The sequence below is a fragment of the Manis javanica genome, chromosome 7 (assembly GCF_040802235.1).
Source record: "Manis javanica isolate MJ-LG chromosome 7, MJ_LKY, whole genome shotgun sequence".
NCBI classification, from domain to species: Eukaryota; Metazoa; Chordata; class Mammalia; order Pholidota; family Manidae; genus Manis; species Manis javanica.
In genome coordinates, this window is record NC_133162.1 from 119,815,517 (window position 1) to 119,837,792 (window position 22,276).

The window sequence follows — 22,276 nt, forward strand, 5'->3', positions numbered from 1 at the left end:
CATCTACATTTGCCCTCTTACAGCACTAAACTATGTTTTCTACCTTTATCTTGCATCTACCTACCACTTCAGCATTTTATTAAAAATAATAATAATAATAATAATAAATTGAGAAATGTGGGATCCACATATAAATCAAGTACAAAAATCAAACGAATATTCATATTTGACCTGATTGTTTATAGGTCATAATGCGTGATCAAAACCGAAAGTTTCTGTGATGAATGCCCTTGTACGGTTCACCATGTAAGAATTTATTCACTATGTAAGAATTCGTTCACCATGTAAGAACTTGTTCGTTATGCTTCAGAAGATTGGAGACTGACGAGAATTAGACTTGAGATGGATTAATGATTGTACATTGAGCAGTGACCCCCCTATACTGAATTTTATTGTTGTTAACAACCATTTGATCAATAAATATGAGAGATGCCCTCTCAAAAAAAAAAAAAAAAAAAAAAGCTGTTTGTGATCTCCTATTTGTGTTGAGCTAGACTACTGGAACATCTTGGTAGGAAGATTGACAGCAAGAAGGAACCACAGGACCTCCTACCCCAACAGAAAACCTAAAGAACCGATTTATACAGAAAGGGTTTTAGCAAACCTACAAAAACACTTAACATACTGTAAGAAAAGAATGCGTTTTAGTCTGCTTCCAGCAGGAGCATATATTTGGGCCCAGTCACCCCCACTCACATAGGAACGCCAACATTGCAAGCATTTTTGCTCTTAATAGCACTAAAAACTAAAAAGCACACAGCATATAATATTTTGATCTTTACATGGGTAATTATGGGATTTCCAAGATTACATCCACTAGCTTTGCCTGGGTATTCATCTGTAAAAATATTTTTTCAAAAATGCTTAAGAGATAATTCTAGAAACATTGAGACTATATCACAAGCAAGACTATATCACAGCAATATAAGGACTACAAATGTAAGAGTAAGAATTGATTTTCACATGTAGCTTTCAACATCTCTCAGTTGATCTCTACAGCTAAGCCTGGCTGTGATAGTAAGAACTTTAGAAATCTCAAGACAGACAGCTGGCTTGAGTAACACCCTAGATAAATACTCCCAAATAGTCAAAACCCCAGTGGGCTGGAGGACTTGAAACTTGTGACACATATAAAAAACTCTCAATTAACAAAAATCCTGGTGAAACATGAGAAGCAGGCAGGGCCAAAAAGAGTTGATGATCGTGAATTTTCCCAAAGAAGAATCAGTCTTTCCAAAATGTACTCTTCTGTCATCATTAGCCAAAGCTTCACTTCAGTTCCCCAACTGAAGCCTCTAACATTGTCAAGTAGGAAAGAGACAAGAGATACAGGGAAGGCCCTAATCCTAACCCTAACCCTAATTTACTACAAATTGGCTGGCCTGAGAAACTCCCTCTAAAAAGGCAGAAGCTGCAGGAATCCAAGCCTTCATTGACTGCTCAATGCATTTTCATATACGTATTCATTCAATTAAACATACATGCTCATATTCTGGGGGCTCCTCCCGGATCTGGAGCACATCGAGAGCCTGTGATCTATTCTATATAAGTAATTTACCTTAGGAAAATTCCTGCGGTATGATTGATTGTACCATGGGGTTATGGAAAGATGTGCAAAGTCATAGGTCACTGGGATTTGTTTACACTTACTATTATGGTCGTCCCCTCAGCTCCTGAGCGGTCTATTGGGCTGGCGAAATCCAGAAAGACCCCACTGCTTGGAGATGGGACGTAGGGCCGCAGATTGTTCTAGAAAGCTGGCAGAGATGATTGCACAACGAAGTCACCACTAAACCTCTGCTTAAGTCCCGTTCCTGGCCTTCTTTTTCTGCTCTCTAGTCCAGAAGCATTTCTTTAAAAGCCAGAAATCTGTAACCATGAGCAGCAGATCACACACGTCACCAGCCCCTTCATCTTCACGGGCCGAAAGTCGTAGTGAAAGTGCCCAGGAATCCCCTCCAGCAGCTGCTCTTCAATGAACTTTTCTACCAAAAACCACATGCAGTAAGAATAGGCGTGTAGGTGCGCTTATTGCCTTCCGCGTCTTCCAGCTGCTGGTAGTCCATGCAATTCCCCCGACGCACCCGGAACTCATCAGCAGGACGACGTCCTCTCACATACCAAGCACAGCATCAAATCCCGCTTCAGACGCGGAAGAGAAGGGCCGCGCAAAGTTCTCCTCCTGCAGGGCCTCCACCACCCCGGCCGCTGCCGCATCGCCTCGCAAAGCGGGCAGACCCCACGGCCCCCTAGCCCCGTCACCCGCCCAGCCTGGGCTCCGCGCCGCAGGGTCGCGCCCCGCGCCCCGCAGGCCTGCCCGCTGTGGCCGCGCAAGCTCCCCGCTCACCCGGGAGCGCATGCGCGCGGGGTCCCAGCCTCAGCGCCAGGGCTGCGTCCAAGGGCGGCTGGGCCAGTGCACGCCGCCCGCTGCTACAGAGTTTGATGCTGGGAGTGGGGTTCTGTAAATCCTCACACCCTCCTCCTGCTCCCTAACCATGCTCATGAAATTGAGAGATGCCCAAATTAGGAAAACCCAACCAAGGGGTAGCTAGACAGACATGCCCATTAGAACAAGAATTACCCTTTCTAATTCTAAAGAACAAGAATGCCAGACTGATTTCACTGCACTCGGCAACTCTCACCTATTGGTGCGAGTATCCTGGAACAATGTTCTGAGACTAATTCAGAGGCCCAATCCAGGCGAAGCAGGAAAACATAGTGTGGCTCAGAACTGATACCTGTCCTGGGTCCATCCAGGCCATGTGTTTGTCGTTCCTGCTTTAGATAGAACTCAGAAAACTTTTGAATGGATAGAAGTAAACACAGATAAATATCTGGATGGCGTTACATTTTAATAAGCCTCAAATATTTTCTCAGGGATATATAACTAGTTTTATTTGAAGTTGAATCCTTTTCCTTACTTACTGTGCTATGTCCACGCTCTCTTTTTTTTCTCAAGGTAGCTCTAACACAAAGCCTTCAGTCTTATCAAAGCCAGAAAGGGGAAAATCAACTCTCAGCCTGCCTTTCACACCAGTAACTCCTCCACCCCTCGGCTCAAAGGAAGCTACTCCCTTCCCTTGGTCCACTAAAGCAGCTTGAAATAGCCCCTCAAAGTCCAAATTTCCATCTGTAGATCTAGAAATTGTATTCTGTGTGTTTCAAGTACAGCAATCTATTTTCTTTTCCATGCCCAAAGTTCATAATTGAGTAGTGACTCTGATTTATAATATTGTATTGTTGAACTTGGCTCAGAAACATTTTGACTTGAGTCCCTCCAAGGAAACACCAAACATGCATGGTTAGTTGCAAAATCAGAAGCCTGTTAAAGGAATATGGAAGTTCTAACTCTTAACATTCTGGAAATGTTTACAGATAATGAAATATTCTTTTGGTCCATTCATTTAACTCAAGTATCAAGTACTAAAGTATAGTCCCTTCCTCAAGGTAGTCAAGCCTAATGGCAGAAGACAAATCAGTAAATACGCATAATACTCTGCAGTAGTTGTTATGATAGACTGGTGCATTGTTGTACTTTTCTCTGGAAGTACAGTAGAGGGGGTACCTTACTACCTAGGGAGTGAGAAATGTTAGAGGGATCTTCCCTGTAGAAGGTAGCATTTCCTCTGAGTCTTAAAAAGCAAGTAAAGGAGAAACAGGTAAGGAAGAAAGAGTAAGCAGCTTTAAATGGAGGAAACAAGAGGCACAAATCTCTAGGTGAATCAAAATATATCCTTTTCCTGGAATTGCTAGGGTGGGGGTATATCCACGGACAGTGATGGGAAGTGAGACTGAGGAAGATGGTTAGAGGCACCTGCATGCCTCTCTGAAGGATCTTCGTGTCACAAGGAGAAGGGACCTTATTCTGAAAGGGAAAAGAAGCCTTGGAATTGAAGGTGACAAAATCAGTCTTGCTAGTTAGTTTATTCATCCAGATGTCTCTCTCCATGTGCCTTCCTCTCCAACTTGCATATTAGAAGCATCACCCTGTTTTCAATGAGAAGTACATATATTCAGTATATATATATACATACAGAAGTATATATATTCAGCAACTAATTAGACACCAGTTAGGGATCAATTACAGTGATTACCCATGAGAGAAGTGTTGAGGGACTGAAGGAAGTAGAAAAGGCTATGGACCAACAGGGAATAGATTCAGGAAATATGGAGTAATAGAATTTGCATATAATCAAGAGAAAAGGTAGTATGGCTTAAGAAAGAGGAAGATTTGTCTATTTCTGAAAAGAATGCATCTCTGAATCAGACACAGTGCAGGGTATGTTTCTTCAAAAATTGCAATAGCAAGACATCTATTTATACTTTCAAATGAATAAAAAAAATCTAATGCCTGTTAGTGGTAGGCAAAGTATTATTAGAGAAGGCTGTTTGGGAGAAAGTAGAGGCCACTTCACACCAGCGTGCAGGGAGCTATACCACCAGCTACCCCAGCCCTTGCACAACAGGTTTGTCAACAACCTGTGATTATCTGAACTTATGGGGGAGCAGGAGTAAAGAACCAAGGACTCTAAAAAGCATCAGCATTTGACTTCGGAAAGCGTTTTCCAAATGACACGATTACAAGTCCATCTCTATTCAGGGAATTCACATAATAAACTCCATAATTAAGCCTGATGCAAAGATGTGACTTGCAAGTTGGAAAACTACTTCCACGTCCTGCTCCTGTGCTCAGATCTCACTAATCATTTCTCTTGTGTCAGCATCTGATCATACAGTAAAGTCTCTGGGATTATAAAATTGCCACTTTCTATTCTCACTCTCTACAACCATTTCCTTTTAGTGATTTGAAAGTAGATCATCCAGGCAGGATCAGCAACATAATTTGTAAGGCCCTATGCAAAACAAAATCTCAGGGTCCCTTGTCAAAAAATTATTAAGAGTTTCAAGATGCCAACCTAGAGTATTAGATGAAATATGAGGCCCTTCTAAATATATGGAACCCAGTGGGACTGCACAGATCACACACCCATAAGGCTGCCCTTGAACATTGGCTTTGATATAACACAGTTGAGCCAACTTGTGCTATAGGTGGTACAGAGGAGGAAGTGGGGGAGAAGGAGGATTTAGTGAGTATATATCCCAGTGAGAAAAAAAATGCTTTAAGCACAGTTCCTGGCGAATAGGTGAAACTTGATAAACAATATTGCCCTTATCCCTTCATCTTTGGTCTTTGTTCTCCACACTTACTGGAATTACCAAGAATATGTAATTTCCCCTCCTCAGGAAGTCATTACAGTCTTTTTCAGAATGAAGCAAGAATGAGAAGTGAAGGACATTGTCTTCTAAACCCTAAATTCGTAAATTTAAGCCCTGCCAAAGCTCAACATGTGTTCCTGGTACCGAAAGTTTATATCCAATGATTTTTCACTTCTCATCTGCTAAGTCATGTGCCTTCTTTAGCAGGAGGCAAATCAACAAGAAACTTCTTGACATGTTGAGGGGCTGTGCTTTAACACATTCTTTCACTTCAGTGATATGGAGACATTCCATACTGAAGCACATGGTTCTAACAGCACTACTCAGTACCCCTGCCACATGGTTAGCGCCAAAGACATCTTGGGAAAAGGAAGTGATTTTCAGTGTAAGGTGCTTGTTATCTTTGGACCATTATATTTTATAAAATGCATAGAAATACAGTCCAGTGTACAAGCATGTGTGCACACCCAGAGCAGACAATACATAGCCTGTTATGGGAAAGAGTTGCTGTGGGCACTGGGGCTTCAGGAAACTAGAAACCAAATGGGATTACCTAAGTAGATACAGACAAATGAAGCAAGGTTTTAACTATGTTTCTTTATGTTGTAATACATCCCCACCCTAAACCAGGCCCCCAATGGTCCATCTATTAGCTTGGGGATGTATCTGTGGCAGACACTGATGGCCGGCTACCTAATATATATTCTCTTCTTTTTCCATGTTAATATGACTTTGATTTTATTCGGGGCAGCTAGAGGTGACCATGTGACACAGTTCTAGCCAGAATGAACAGAAATTTTCTGGGGATTACTGAGAAAGTTTTGTTTTCCCGACAGAGGTGCTGTCACATCTCCCTGTTTGTTTTCTCCTTCGAACGACTTGATGGCTGAAGCCCCAGCAGCCATGCTGCCACTCTGAGAAGCAAGGAGAATGGCCCAGACGGCAGCCGTGATGCTCTTAAGCCGCTGCATCCTTGAGGACTGTCCTGATGTGTTTAATCCATTGTTGGTTTGGGTTTTCTTCTGAAAGCATTCCCAAAATGCGACAATAACCTACTTACTTAGAAATTTCTGTTAGTTTCTTTGGAGTACATAAGCATAATAGTATTCTCTGTATTCTGACTACCACACTTTTTAGATGACCAAAAAAGAGTCTTTGAGTATGTTTTGAAGACTGTCAAACATTTTAAAAAAACAGTAATTCATGTAGCAAAGATGATGTTGTATTCATCTCTCTATCCCCAGTAGCAAGTATAGTTTCTGCCCATGGTTGTTCATTATGCATTTAAGATGAAGGAATAATTTTGGGTGTTTCTTTTCAAGTTAGTTGGAGGATACTTCAGAAAGCAGAACCAAGCCCTGCCTGTCCTGTACGAGAATGGCAAGTACATAGCATGTCTCCTGTACTTCCCCTTCTTGTCATAGACTTAATCAATCCATCAGTTAATCCTCCCAATGGGAAGAAAGTTAATCTCAACATAGTGCCTTTGAGAGTTACTACAAATCTAACAATCTTTTAAAACACAAGCGATTGTAAACTATAAGATAAAAACAGGTGCTCTAATGATGGAAGGCCAAGGTCATCCAGGACTGAACACACAGTCATTAGAAGCAGTACCAAATGGCAAGAACAGAATGAAATAGCAGATCGCTGGTGAAGGAGAAATGACAAAGGGCACCATCAGGAACATGATTTCAGGACTGGGGTCGGGTCGGGCAGTGGGTGGAGGATGGCTGAGGTCCTGCAACAAGGAAGCACCTAGCCCACCAGGAAAGTTACCAAGTAGCTTTTCTATACCTCTGCTGCCTGCCACCACCACTTTACATCCTTGCTCTACCCTCTCTTCTCTGTATATAGGCCTTCTTCTCCCCGCTACCTGTCTTCTTTCCTTCATCACCTTACAATGCTCCCCACTGAGGGGTAGCATGACCCAGTAGAAACGCTTTGCACCCAGACAAATCTGGATTAAAATACTAACCCTTACAGGGTGGGGAAAGCTGAGTGTATTACTTTAATCTCTCCATCTCCAAGCCTGTCAAAAGAGAATAATAATACAACCTCCTTAAGCTTAAGGTGAGTGTGGAACATGCTTTTCTATGATAAGTATGGAACACGGGCTCAGATTTATTTTAAAAGCTCTTCCTCAGCTGGAGTAAGAATCCATTCCTTCTCAGTTCCTGGATGCATTGCCATCTCTCAGGAATAAAGAAGTTCTAAAGATTTGTTATGGTTCCATATATTTTATAAGGACTTGGTGAGTATTCTATTCTATGAAAGAAGGGAAGCCCTTTGAGCAAGTAAAGCCATAGGTCTAGTTTCAACAAGGTACTTTGAATAAATACCCACAAAGGTATCTTCACCCTAATTCTCAGATAAGCAATGGCCATCAGACACGCCACACTTTAATAAACTTTTTAATGCAAGGACCTCCAGATTCCACTTATATTTTCCAGTGAAATTCTATCTGCTCCAATAATTTTTAAACATATGGAATTTATTTTCCCTCACACCTGGCTATATTTAATTTGTTGTGAGCGATTCCTGGCTGTGTTATGTGACCTATTCCCATGGTGCTTAAGAGTTCAATGTGTTTCCTGCTTTCCTGAATTCCAAATAAACTGAAAAAAATAACCAATCCTCAGATATACAAATAATATCCTGAGCCTGCACACACACACAACATACAAACACATGCCGTGTTTCTGTTTTCTATTAACTTGCAGCTGGTGGGAATAGGGGACAGGAGAAGTAATAAGGACAACGAAATTATGAACCACTTACAGAAAATTACTTGAATTTTTCATATTGTGGTTATTCTTAAATGCTCTCATCCATCCTAATAATATAGTGTGTTACTGACACCTTAATAACTGATTCATTTGATTTGTCTGCATTTTTCTGTATGAGCTAAATACTGTGAATACTTAGACTAGTATTTCAAATTTGAAAAGGAAAAATAGCTTTAAAAACATTAACCACAATAACATAATACTCTGTTCAAATATAGCAGTATGTTTTGGAAACTCTTGGACCTGTCTTAAATATAAAAGTTCAAGTGTAACTATTCAATATCCATTTCTTAAATATCATGACTATCCTGCATTCTTTAGTATGATGTGCTAATTCCATCTTGTGAAGACAGTCTTATACTCAATTTTTACAATTTCGTTTATTAAATAGTATTATGTAAGACAGAATACAAACAAATTGTGTCTCATATCTAGTTTTGCAGTTTTAAAGGGAGTGTGGAACAGTGAAGAAGCCCCATCTGAGCAGTCAGACATGTGAGATGGTCCCTTCTACCAGCTATCATAAACATATTTTAGACAAATCATGTTGTCTCTCTAGGCCCCAGTCAGCTTATGTATAAAAGGGGTTAATATTTTACCCATCTCAAACCACAGGACTGAACTTCAGACCCAGTGAAGAGCTTAAAAGTATGATCTTTCCTGTGCTGATCATCAGCTTTGTAGCCTTAGGTAAGTCACTTATCTCTGGATCTCCTGTTGTCACTGAGAGGGGAAGGTTAAATTCATAACCATAAGCCTATTGATGTGGTTGTTAACCACGCCATGCTAAGAGTGTTGTACAGGTTACGTACCATGGTTATGTTCACTCACATACCCTGAGGACCTAGAAGATAGTCTGACACAGATGAGGTGTTTAATAAGTATTGTTGAATTAATTTTAACCCACATAACATCTGTGGTCACCCTAACCTTTAAAATCTAAGTAAGATTGGCTCAATGTCCCATCTTACATTCTCTAGGAAATTCAGTGTCTTACTCAAGAATTTTATAAGTGTATGGAGTCTTACTATTTTCTCTATTATATCTGGTTCAGATTTCCATCTTCTGCTGCTGTATTTTGTTTTACTCTCCACTATAGAACTTGATTCTATTTCCTGATTTCCAGGGTTACTTTCCCTTGATTGATTAACTCTACCGTACACATACCCATACACCCCAACACAAACAACCACAACCACTCTCATGATGAAGCTGTGTGTACCTGACTCCTAGCAAGGATTTAAGAGTAATGCTGAGATGGACTAGATTGTAGAGCTATACACAGGATACCTTAAACATGAATGTTAAGCTTTATTTCAAGACCAGTCCCTGGGCCATAGGACTTTCCTACCATAATATTACTATGAGAAATAATTGTAAGAATCCCTATAGCAATCATTTTGAGTACATATATGTTATTGTTCTTCTTATAAAAAATGCTTATTTTAGCAGCTGACATCAGAATCCCTCTCACATGCAGACATTTGCTTGTTTTCAAAGATTTCTTTATTTACCACAAGTAGGGATAAAACGAAAGAACTTAAATACTTTCCAACACTCTTTTAGTTGATCTCATAAATACACATCCTTCCATCAGCCAAGGCATATCAGAACCCTTCTGACAACCAGTATTGGAATTTCTTTCATGTGTATTCTGCACACTGTGCTAGACATCACAAGTTTCATCTCTGAAGCATTCAGCAGTTTGTTTAGGAAAATGCCACTCAGAGAACCAAAAGAGTATCTGTCTGAATCCAAAATTAGTCCTTTTATACTCCATATGTATTGCCACCAGGAAGACATTCTGGAGGAATGTAGCAGAGTATTTTTCAAAGTGTTCTTTTGTAATTTAGAAACTGTTAGGCCTCAAAACGAGACTGTGAGGATATGGAAATGAAGTATGATGGTAAATGTTCTTTTTGGCAAAACGGATCATTTACCGTAAGAAAAATATTCTAATTCGTGTTATTTTCCCTACTCTCAGGAATATTAAGAACATCTTGGGTGTTCTTAGTCCATGTGATAAATAAAAACATCTCATTGTCAAGGAAGACTCACAGAAGTTACAAGGGGGCTGCCTGGGTTTAGAGCCAGGGGATGCTATATCAGGAATTTTTCCAAGCTTGTAGAAATAGTTTCAGTACGGGGCATTCTCTCTTCCTTTTAGAGAGATCCAGGCACCCAGAGCAGCATCACTGGGCAAGGAATGACCGAAAAGATATGACACACCTTCAGAGAGGTAAGAATTGGAAGGGGATCCTGGAACACATCTGCCCCATTTTCCAAAAAACAGTCTTTATTCATAATAATACCATCTCATGTTCGTACAGCACCTTTGTGAGCAAAGTGATTCACTCAGCAAACCACATCTACGGTACTATACTAGTTGTTCCCAAGACAGGCAGCAGTGTGGTTAAGGTCATGGACTCTGGAGCCGGGGTCCTGCCTAGAGGCCTGTTCCAGTCCTGGCTCTGCACCTGCCAGTTCTGCAGCCAGGGACGCACAGACTTCCCTGTGTTTCAGCTTCTCTGTAGGCCAATCATGAATAGTGACTTACTTTGTAGAGTAGAAAAGAGGGTAAAATGGTTTACAGTATAGCAAAGAAAACAAACAGGTATAAGACTAATCCAAGTAGCATTCAATGATATGTTAAAGTATAAATAGGTGGAAGTTAAGGCACATTCACATTCAGAGCACTAGAGTGATGGTAAAACCACTCTATGATGATATCGTAAAATGATCTTCCAAGATCACACAGGGATGGAGCCTGAAGAAAGAAAAGAGAAATATTTGTAAGTCCACACATGGAATCTATTCTGCTTCTCATCTTTTGAGCTAGCTCCAAAATTTTTTAATTTAATGTGTATGTGTATGTGTGTGTGTGTGTGTGTGTGTATATACATATATATGTATATACACACACACACACATAATTTTTACATACTCTTAGATTCAGAATCCCAGGTAAGTCGACTCTGGTAACTTCATTCGTCAGCCAGTCCACACCACCAGAGACAGATCCAAACCTCCAGCAAAATAATCAGCATTGGCACAGTGCATATCCTTCCCCAAGTATCAGACAAATCACCTTGAAAAAGACCTCTGTCCGAAGCTCCCCAAATCCTGAACTCCCCCAAATCTTTGGGAGAGAAGTGATGAACTTCCCTCCATAACAGTCACATCAAGACTCCAATAACAACACTGTTTGGATCCCATTTCCCTCTCTTAGGGACCTAACAATTCAACCCTGGGCTCTGAGACAACCTATAAAAGGTATAGCAATAAAAAGCAAAAAGTGCAGACTTTTAGAATAGGTCTGAGAATGTCATTGTTTCCTGAAGGTAGGAATACAATGATGTGAAACACTGGTTAGAAACAAGGAAACTGTTCGCAGCTGGCAAGGAAATTACCCCCATTATTTATTACTGTTATTAGGCGAGATTCTATGCTGCATAACTCAATAGAGAATAACATCTATTTGATCACATGGGATGAGAGTCTGATCCATTATTATTAATTTGCCTTCTCTCTAGCCATTAAGTGACTGCTCCTTTGGACCATAAAAAGTAGTACATGAATAACACAAAAAATTTTTTACCTTTCTCAATAAGATAATGAATGACAGCCACCGTACTCATAAAAGATCAGCTGCCTGAGAGGGTATCTTTCTGCAACTGGGCTTAATAACAAACAGCACTGTGTCTAACTGGTGCCCATGAGAGATTGTTGCTCCTTACCCAGGTTGTTAATTGGTTAGAACTCTGGATTTCAATGTCAGAGACTTTGACTGCATTGTTTGCTCTTGAAGCTTGTCATGTATTTAAGGAAGGATCAGCCTTTAGTGTAATTGTTTTACACCTCACTCACCTCCCATTACCAACTCAGGGCAACTTAAATAACTTTTCAGATAATCAAAGATTGCTGCTTTAGGCACCAAAATGTTTGTATTTTAAACATCTCTAAGATAAATCTTTCTATAATGGTAGGTACACCTTTCCCTGTTGTTCTTATTTAACTGAATGTCTGAATGTATGTGAATCATTTTCCTGATGACTGTTTTTAGATTGGTTATTGTTTTAGGCCAAATCTGCAAAGATAGGCCTTCTGTTCAGTGGTCTGGTCCTTGTATTAGAGTTCTACAGAGATACAGAACCACCAGAATATAGATATAGATAGATGATAGATAGATAGATAGATAGATAGATAGATAGATAGATTAATAGATTAATAGATAGATAGATAGACAGATAGATATAGATATAGATATATAGATAAGATAGATATAGATATAGATTAGATATAGATATAGATATAGATTAGATATAGATATATAGATAAGATAGATATAGATATAGATTAGATATAGATATAGATATAGATTAGATATAGATATATAGATATATATATAAGAGGAGATTTATTATGACAGTTTGGCTCCCCTGGTTATGGAGGAGGAGAAATTCCATAACCTACTGTCTGCAAACCGAAGGCCCAAGGAAGCTGGTGGTGTAGTTCTCATCCAAAGCTGAAGGACTAAGGATCAGAGGAGTCACGGGTTTAAGTCCCAATCTGAGTTCAAAGGTCCAAGAATCAGGAGTGCTGACATCCAAGGGCAGGAGAAGATGAAATCCCAGCTCACCCAGAGAGTGAATCTGCTCTTCCTCCCCCTTTCATGCTATTCAAACCCTTCAGGGTACTGGATGATGACTGCCTCCGTTGGTGAAGGTGTTCTTAGTCCACAACTCAAATGCTAATCTCTTCCAGAAACACTCTCACAGACACACCCAGAAATAATGTTTTGCTGGCTTTGGCATACTTTAGACCAGTCAAGTTGATGCATGAAATTAAGCATCATAGTCCTCAGGATCTGAGGTAGTTCTTGTGCCCATCTCCAAGTTAGGAACACACATAGTTTTCTGTCCCAGGTAGCTCCTGCAATCCTCCTTTGGACGTCCCAACACCCAGGGGTCTAGGCAAGTCTGATTTACTCTCATATACTACCCACTGCTATCTCAGGCAGCCTGCTCACCAATATCCCATCTCAAACCCCTTGGCTATCCACTGAGGCTGTGTCCACTCTCCCTGTAGACGCCAGTGGGATTCCTTACTGCTAGTGCCCAGGACTTCTCACAGACTTCTATCCTCAAACTTTGCCTGCAAGCAGATTGCCTTGCTTCTGCTTTTCCTGATCCTTCCAGCTGCAGGAGTCCCTGCAGCCTCAGGGCCATGCTACTCTCTGATCTACTCTTCCTGGGACAGAATATAGTTTAATAGCTTTTGACCCCTGGGTATGTGTCAAATGAACTCAATATTAAATCCCAAGGTCCAGTGACCCAGAATGCCATTGCTGGGCTCCTTGAAGAACGCCTCAGTCTCCTTCACCTAAATAGACCAGGGATTGATGTTCCAAGGAAAGTCCTGGGAGCTCATGTGGTACTGAGATTCCAGAGCTCTAAGCTTGTTGGTCCTGTCTCTGTCTTTCTCATCACACACACACACACACACAAACACACACACACATGAGGAAAATCAACCAGATCACCATTAGCATAGTCTTTACTAGAAAATGCCTGAAACTAGACAGCACCAATGGGGCTCACTGTAAGGTGGGTAAGGAGGGCAGAATATTTTACAGATTTTAGCAGAAGAAGTGTTGGCCAAAGTGCAGACACCTTTGAGGATAGAGGCTGCTTATACATAAGGAGCTATTATTTGAGAAATCTGGAGTTTATCAAAAACAGTGGAGAGAAACAAGGGTAAGGGACAGGACATGTGAAGGCCATACTGAAAAAGTCTCAAGTCCTTTTCCCATCTCAGTCTTCACTTTCCTCATGTCGTCCCCACCTTGCCGGCCTAACCCCATCCTCTCTTTTCCTTCTCAAGTCATTTCCTTTCCTAGCTATCTCTCTCAACCCAGTCCAAAGCCCGTCTCTAAGATGCCTTCTCTGACCAGCTGGGCCAACAAATTGCATGTCCTTCCTCACAATTTTGACGGCACTCTTTGCCATGACCGTTTCCTCACTACGAAGCCAGTGCTGTTTGGAACTCTGCCATTCATCTTCTGGGAAAGCCTATCTCTACAACCAGACCCAACCATGGAAGGGGCGATGGCTTACAGTTCACTGCTGCAGCCCCTATGTCAGAGTTTCACCCATGGCGGGCAGGCAGTAAATGGTGACTTACTGTGCCAGTTATGAAGGGTTCCTGGTACTTGATAGAAGAGCTTTAACATTAAGACTTAGTTCAGTTATAAACACAGCATATGGCTGCTTCCCCCAAACAAACCCATAACCTGTTTATTTATTAGATACTAAATGAATTGTTCCTATTAAAACAGTATTCATTTTCCTCCGTAGTGTTGGCTATCGTAACAGTGGTTAATGAAGAAAATATCACTGAAGGTTTCATCGTTCCTAGTTGGTTTGGCCTGAATTGATTTGCTTCACAACAGAAAGTAACTGAAAGAGATTATCAAGTGAATGTTTCCTGTTTTATCACTGATGAAAGTAAGATACATCACACCCATTAAGTTTCTTGTTTTTCCAAATACATTATTAGCTTTATTTTAATAATAATTATCATTCAGACAACCATCTGCTACCATGTTTTTATGTTACCTTTTCCCAGTGATTCCAGTGAGTTTTGCCAAACTGTTAACATAAGTAGTCTATTACTGTGACTCAGTTTTAACTAGATAGATGTCATAACTTTAATGTCTTTCTTACTATAATTGCTCTACTGACATAGGAGAATTAATTATACTAATTATTTTCAAAATTGTTATTTCTAATATATAATCACTTTTCTTACCTAAAGGCTAGTGTTTAAATCCCATTCTCTGTTCCTTTTCTGTAAAACATGGCTCATGATGTTTCATTTCTGAAGCTGACTTCTACAAAATTTAGTCAGCTCTGATTAATTTTATATGAACTATTCTCTATATTTCTATATATACATTTATGATTGACATCTAACATTTAACTAAATTAGTTGATCAAATCTACCTAAGAACTTTACTTTTATTCATTTGGCATTTCATGATGGGTTGGTTCAATTATCAAATAAGTTAACCAATTATTTTGGCACATGGTATATGTACATGGAGACTCACAAGTAGTGGTGTTTTAAAGATAGGATAAAAAAAAGTTAAGACTCTCTAAAGATTCTAGCAGTAACACACTGAAAGAAATTATTTTATTTCTGCAAGCTGAGGAATGAGAGACTGAGAAGAAAGTGCTCACTCAGCCTTGGGCATCATATAGCCTGGCTGCACCATCACTGTGCCTATAATTAGGAATCTTCATCATCAATCACCAATTACGGTAGATGAGAAGATAGAAACTAATTATGCCAGTCCTGACAATTGCTGAAAAACACTTAGATGAGGTGCAGCATCTGATTAAACTGCCAGATAATTTGGGAATCTCAATAGATTTCTCTTCTAGTTTAAAAATAAATGTGGAGAGAAATCACCCAAAAACAATCACAAGAGAAATATTCATAAATAAATACTTGAAGTAGTTTTATTGGAGGGATCAGGGAGTAAAGGTTTTTGCTTTTTTTGAGTTAAACATACAAACCAAGCTAGTAGAGACAAATGAAAATAATGTGACTAAATTATGGAACTTGAAAAATGGAGCAAAGGATAGATAGCTAGGAAATTTGCATGGAAAACAAATTTCATTGTCTGAATGAAAAATTAGACTAGCATAACAATGGAAACAAATCCTAGTGGATAAAACCACAGTAGAATTGTTTTGTGTCAGGTCATATCTGCTGAGTCCAGAAAGCCTACTGAGTACACTGATTCATAGTAAATGCCTCTTTATTGGGGAAGTCACAAGGCCCACATTAGTGAACTCCCCTTAATATAATCAGTGACTTTGTTTAAAAAATTTAAATCATATTTAAATTTCAAAAAGATAATTAGCCTAAAAAAAAAAAAAACACCAGAATTATATAAGTCTAGATTATTATGCATGTTATCCTGGATCTGGTTTAGGTGATGTGTGTCTATGTTTATAATATGTCCAACAAATGAAAACAACATTCTATGAATACAATAAAAAAACACAGATAATGTCTAGATATGGATTTTGTTATCCCTTAAGGGACATTTGAAATGTATAAAAAGCTAATATAAAAGGAATAACAATAATATTAACAATACCGATGTTGTAGATGCTAACATGTATCATGTACCTGCTATGTTTCAGCCCCTGGGATGTACTCTTTAACACTATTATCACCTGGGCAGATATTGTGAAAAATGCTTCAGCAGGCATATTGCTAGTGAATTTAAGAAACACTTGATGGGAAGAAGGGACAAAGGAAGAAGAAATCAGAGCAAACTAGAGGTCAAAGAGTGCCAAAGCCTATGATCTGGCCCTCAATCTTATTTAAATAACATGGGAGGAATGAAAAGTAACAGTAAAGCAAAGCAAAGTAGAATGGAGTCATTTGGAGCCAGGGAAGTATTTTTGAAAGAATCTTTGGTGTATAAGTGTTTTTGTACAACCCTGGCCGCGTAAGGTCTGCTATGCAAGAAAACTGGTGGGACGACCTTTTCTCTATGGTGTGACCCTCCTGTCATCATGAGGGCCACAGTCAGCCCTCAGGTGTGGGGCCAGCCAGCAACTCTGGTGCCTCCCTGGTGCCACAGAACTCCAGAGGCCAAAAAGTCAGGCTAGTAGTAATATATTTGATTTTATTAATCCCAAGGCTGACTTTTTCTCCGCACCGGGAAGGGAGGTGAGGGTGGTTCTGTTTCCGACTGGGAATCAAAACTGCAGCTTGGGGGGCTCTCTGAAACTCAAGTCAGAAAGCCATTGCATTGCATTCCTTTAACTCACCTGCTTCGCTGAGTCCCCCAGTTCTCCAAACCAGGAATCAAGTAACTCTCATAAAACTGATGTGTTTTATGTCTTCCTTGACCATATAAACTGTAAATGGTTACCTCCAGGTTAATTTTGCACCATCTCCTTCCTATAACTTTATAACTTCTCAACAGTGCAGTGTTGGAACTGTGTGTGTGTGTGTGTGTGTGTGTGTGTGTGTGTGTGTGTGTGTGTGTGTGTGAAGTCAACAGAGGCAACAGTTATGGGTTTAGACTTTAAGTACTAGAGAGCTAATGGCTAAATCTCTTATCTGATGACTCTTTCCTAATATAAATGCAAGTTTTATCTTATTTCCTTTTTCCTCAGTTGTTACTTTTTTCTAATAAAAACTTTCAACAAAATTTATGTACAGGTATTTCAGACATATGTATTATAAAATTTTAAGTATGTACTTAGGAGTCCTTATGCAAGTGAGCAGCAACTTACTCATGAAACTAACTGAACAGCTGAGAAATAAAAAAGTTTTTTTTATGTTCTATGAATTAGGATCGCTTTATTACAAAAAAAACAGTTCCTAACTCAAACTACCTTTAACAATAGAGGAATATATTCCCTTAAGTAATTGAAGAATCTGGAATGTTTTGGGTTTCCAGCAAGAGTTGGCCAAGCAGCGTCCCAAAGGACCTGGTGTCCGGTGCTTCCATCTCCAGGCTCTGTTTTGCATGGTGTCTGCCTCACCCTCCACCTTGCTCCTGATCCAGAATGGCTGCTATTATCCAGGCATCAATAGAGGCTACATGCAGGACTTGACTTTCTTCAAACATGAAACAAAAGTCTTGAACTTCACTGTTAATGAATGAATTCAGGCCACATAACTGACCTAAAGCAATCACCATGGTCAAGAGGAAGGGACTTGGGTAGAGAGCTGACCCCACTCCAAGTTGTCATTGTCATCACTGTGTCAGGACAGCATCACAACACAATAGGGCAGTAGTTGGGAACTTCTGTGCTCAAGCAACAAACTAGAAACTAGAAACTAGAAATCATAAAAGTTTCCAGCCATAAATGTCCTTCCAACAAGATTTGGGTAGACCTCTTTTACCGCAGCAATTATCTTCTGGTCCCTTATGGAATTTTAATGTCCAGAAGAACTTACTGTCTGTAACATATAGCTGTAAGGGAAAGGAAATAATGTGAAAGGGTGAAAAGGAAAAGAACCTTTGGACGGGTTAGAAAGAACAGATGGAAAAAGCCTGTGAGAATATTTGTTTTTTTTTAAGTCAAGGAATAGTTGTAATAAATACCAGAATATGCATTGATGATAAACATTGATTATAAATGTTGCATTTGCACTGACTGCTGTTGGGATAGGCACTGTGGCCAGCGGTTGGCTGAACATGGGATAATAAGAATCAGAGGCAACAGTAGTTTTCAATGGCAGCATTTGGTGGCACCGACAGGCAATGACAAGACCTGATTGTTAACTGTTCCTGCTGGCATTTGGAAGCAGGGCTGACCCTTTTTGCAAGGAGAATGAGTTAAGCTCCAAGTTCTTCAAATCATTCAAGATAGTGGGAGAAACAAGTGAGGGAAGGGATGGTGCTTCCTGAGGGAGATTGTGGACTTCCTATTGATAAAATGGGAGGGATGTCAAATAATTAACATGAAGAAAGTCAAATAAGTACTGGGGAGCTAATGTACAACATGGCGACTGTAGTTAACAACACTGTGTTGTATATTTTAAATTTGCTAACAGATCTTAAGCACTGTCACCACAAAATTTTTACAAAAGAGGCAACTACGTAAGGTGATGGATGTGTTAAATTAACTTGATTGTTAAGCATTTCACTATGTATATATATCAACCCATCACATTGTACGCTTTAAACTACACACAGTTTTATTTGTCAATTATACCTCAACAAAGCTGAGGGGGAAAATCTGAGACAGAAAATATTTATGTTCATGTTAACAAAAGTTTATGTTAACAAAAATAACTTAAAACAGGTTTCAGGTGTTTAAAAAAAAAATCAAAATGAAGGACATGTAGCCCTAATTATAATCTGATTTTTTTAAGCTGGTCACAGAAGTTGAAAAGCAGACAGGTGACATCCAGTGCAGGCCAAGGTTTGTGTCCACTGTGCTTCACAAAGGAACCACCAGTCCTAGAAATTACTATTGGACCAGCATAAGTCTGAATTACACATGAGAAAAGGAAAATGTTCAATTAGAGAAATGTTCAACTGGAAAGTATACAGGGAGAGGAACAGGCCCTGGCAGTTATTGTAAGAAAAAAGACTGACGCAGAATGGAAAAGGAGAGGGTGGACATAAAGAGGTCCTGCCTGGAAACAGGTAATGTGTTGGGCATCCCTCCGCAGACCTTTGGCCCCCTCTGCTGCTGTCATTCACTGTGGGGACCTCACTGGCTTCTATCGCTCTGCCACCAGCCATGCCAGCTCATGCACCAGGGACCAGGAAAGCACCCTGAACCCAGAGAGGAGGCAAAGCTCCATGCCCAGTGCCATCTCTTACAGGGTCGGGACCAGACTCTGGCCTTGAAGTGCTGGTACAGTCTGGGGAGCTTGCCGATGGCCAAGAGGGAGCACAGGGGTCAGCAGGTGTGGATGCTTTAAGGAGACCAACCAGTGCTGTCACCAGGGCAACACCTGTCCCCCAAAGTCTCTGAGAGCAGGACTGGCAGGACATGACACTGCTGGTTTCCTAGGGTGGCAGTAACAAAATACCACAAACTCAGTAGCTTAAAACCATGGAAATTTATTGTCTCACAGTTCTGGAGGCTGGGAGTCCAAAATCAAGGCATCAGCAGAGCCTTGCTCCCTCTGAAACCTGTCAGGAAATCCTTCTCCGCCTTTTCCCAGCTTCTAGAGGTTTGCTGGCAATCGTTGGCATCCTTGGCTTGTAGCTACATAACCCCAGTCTCTGCCTTCATTTGTCATGTGCTTGTGAGTGTGTCTTCCCATGGCCATCTTCTTATAGAACACCAATCATACCGAATTAGGGGTGCATCCTGTGTCAGCATGACCTTTTAACTATGTCTACAATCACCCGATTTCCAAATAAGGTCACACTCTGAGGTACTGGGGGTTAGGGCTTCAACATACCTTGTTTGGAGGGGACATAATTGAATTCATAACAGATGCTATCTAGGATGAGGAAAATTTGGCCAAATTAAAAAATAAAATGACTGTGATTCAGAAGCAAAGACACGTATTTTTTCTCTGAATCTGGAAAGTATCTGGAAAAATTTGTGTCTGTATCATTTAAAGCTGGATCATTCGATGTGTTCTATCTATCTAACTTCAAACAGTGACTCTACAGAGAATCCCAAGGGCAAGCCTACATGATGATTTCAAGAAGACAAAGGGTAAAAAGCTCAAGAAACTGTATTTTGCTGCCAAATGTTTGGTTGGTCAAAGAAGAAACAAAAGTATAGCAATAACAGAATCAAATAGAAAGTTACCAGTCATGAAGCCTTTCAAGTTCATTAACTGTACAATGAAAAAAAAATCAAAAGAAAATGATATTTGCTGTTTAAATAGCACTCTTAGCTTCTCAGGAAAAGGAAGGAAACAAGTGAAGGAAAAACACGTCTAAAATTTCAGGCCAAAATAAGTTTTGTGTTTCTGTCTTTATTTGTATTTGTATATTTTTAAACAAAGTTTTCTTCTTGAAAAAAATAGTATATCGCATAGTATAAAAAATGTATTTCTTTAAATAATCTTGGTCAGTGGAGCAAATTCTCACATAATGCTTAAACTTGTTTTAAGTTTTCATTTTTAAAATAAAATTAAGGAGAGATTTAAAGTGTGGGGTGTGTGTGTGTGCAAATTTAGTTATACCCAAAGATATTGCCTAGTTACAAAAAAATTAAATATCTCTTTGAGAATTTAGAGTAAGATAGTTGATTGCCACATACAATCTACCGAGAATACACCTAAATGACTTGTACTGCCTTTATATTTTGCCTTCCATGATTCATATCAACTCAGATGTAGATTCCTGCATAATCTATAGATTGGGGAGATGGTTCTCCTAGTCATCAGTGCTCAAGTACGTGCAGCTAGCAATCCGGCCTTGAAAAAGCATAATGGCTTTAATGAGTAGGAAATCAATTAGGAATTTTGACACATGGTGATATGCTTAAGCAATTAGGCCTGTCCTTTGCTAGCAGGCTCTGCTTTTAATATGACAATGAAATTGACTATGTCACTTCAACGTCCTAATAGCTTGGAGCAGCACCACTCATTGCCCATCGCCAGTCTGAAGCTTCCTGTCTAAGGAAAGCACATGGCTGCAGGGTGACTTGAATTTGTTTTCTGGATCAGCTATAATTATATGGATGTGATTTATTGGTTTTCTATCTACTGCTTTCTGTTTACACTAGAAATAATGCAATTTGTTTTCCTTCTGAAACTCCCAAAGTGAATTGTTCTAAAGCGATATGTGTTAACTCGCACAGATGATTCAAACTGTCAATGATCAAAAAGTCACTTAAATGTGTAATGTATGGCAGCCCCCTCCCTCCAGTTATTTGCTCTTGACTGCTGTTAACATGTCTTTTCTTTACCTGTTGCCCCCACCATCTGATGCCTGAGGAAGAGGCTCAGAAATATGGCAAGAGGTAGAGGAAATCAGTTTTGGAGTTTTAATTGAGTAACCGAAAATGACCTATTATGGTTGAATCAGCCAGATTTCTATAGACATCTTCTAATTTTTAAGATTTCTAAGAGAAATGGTAATATGAAAAATGACTTGCCCAGTGGAAATGCTGGCAGCCCACGCATGATCAAATCTGCCATATGCTTCTCTATTCATTTAAGTCACAAATGTATATTAAGTACTGTGCTGGGTGTTAGTAATGCAGCAGTGAATAAGACAGGACATAAAATTCCTAATTTTAGGAAGCACATGATCCATGAGGAATTTTTTAGTTCCTGCCTCCCCACCCATCCTACCCTACCATATCCCTTTTTTGTATGCCTGTCCCATTTTTTAATTTGCCATTCTCTACCCCAGTTTGATTTGCAAGCCAGCTTAACATAGATTTTTTATTTGTAAATACAGTGGCTTGTGGATGAAACAGTACCAGTCTCATTCTATCAATATAAAACTATGCCACTTGAAGAATAATAATTTTTTTAGATTACAAAAGCAACATCTAAATATTGGGGCAAACATGGACAATACAGAGAACAACAAAAAATAAAATAAAAACTCCTTACAATCCCACCTCTGAGAAAATCACAATAAAACATTTTGGTGTAGTTACTTCCAGATTTTTACTCTGTCACATTTGCTTTTTCATTTTATTCTTTAATGTAGAATTATTTTATCATATGTTAAAATTATCTTTTTTTTTATCACCTCATTTGTTTATATATTTTGTTTTTTCCCACAATAATGTAAGCTC

At 39.6% G+C, this 22,276-nt stretch overlaps 1 long non-coding RNA gene and 1 pseudogene across 1 annotated transcript in view; both read right to left on the minus strand.

Moving 5' to 3' along the window:
* Positions 1-1,626: 1,626 nt before the first annotated feature.
* LOC118967923 (ADP-ribosylation factor-like protein 2-binding protein pseudogene) lies at positions 1,627-2,359 on the minus strand (annotated as a pseudogene).
* A 6,841-nt stretch (positions 2,360-9,200) lies between these two features.
* Positions 9,201-22,276, minus strand: part of LOC140850621 (uncharacterized) — a 279,666-nt gene continuing 266,590 nt past the window's right edge. Inside the window, exon 3 of the long non-coding RNA XR_012133568.1 lies at positions 9,201-10,773. This is a non-coding gene — a long non-coding RNA (uncharacterized lncRNA). The remainder of the gene's footprint in view (positions 10,774-22,276) is intronic.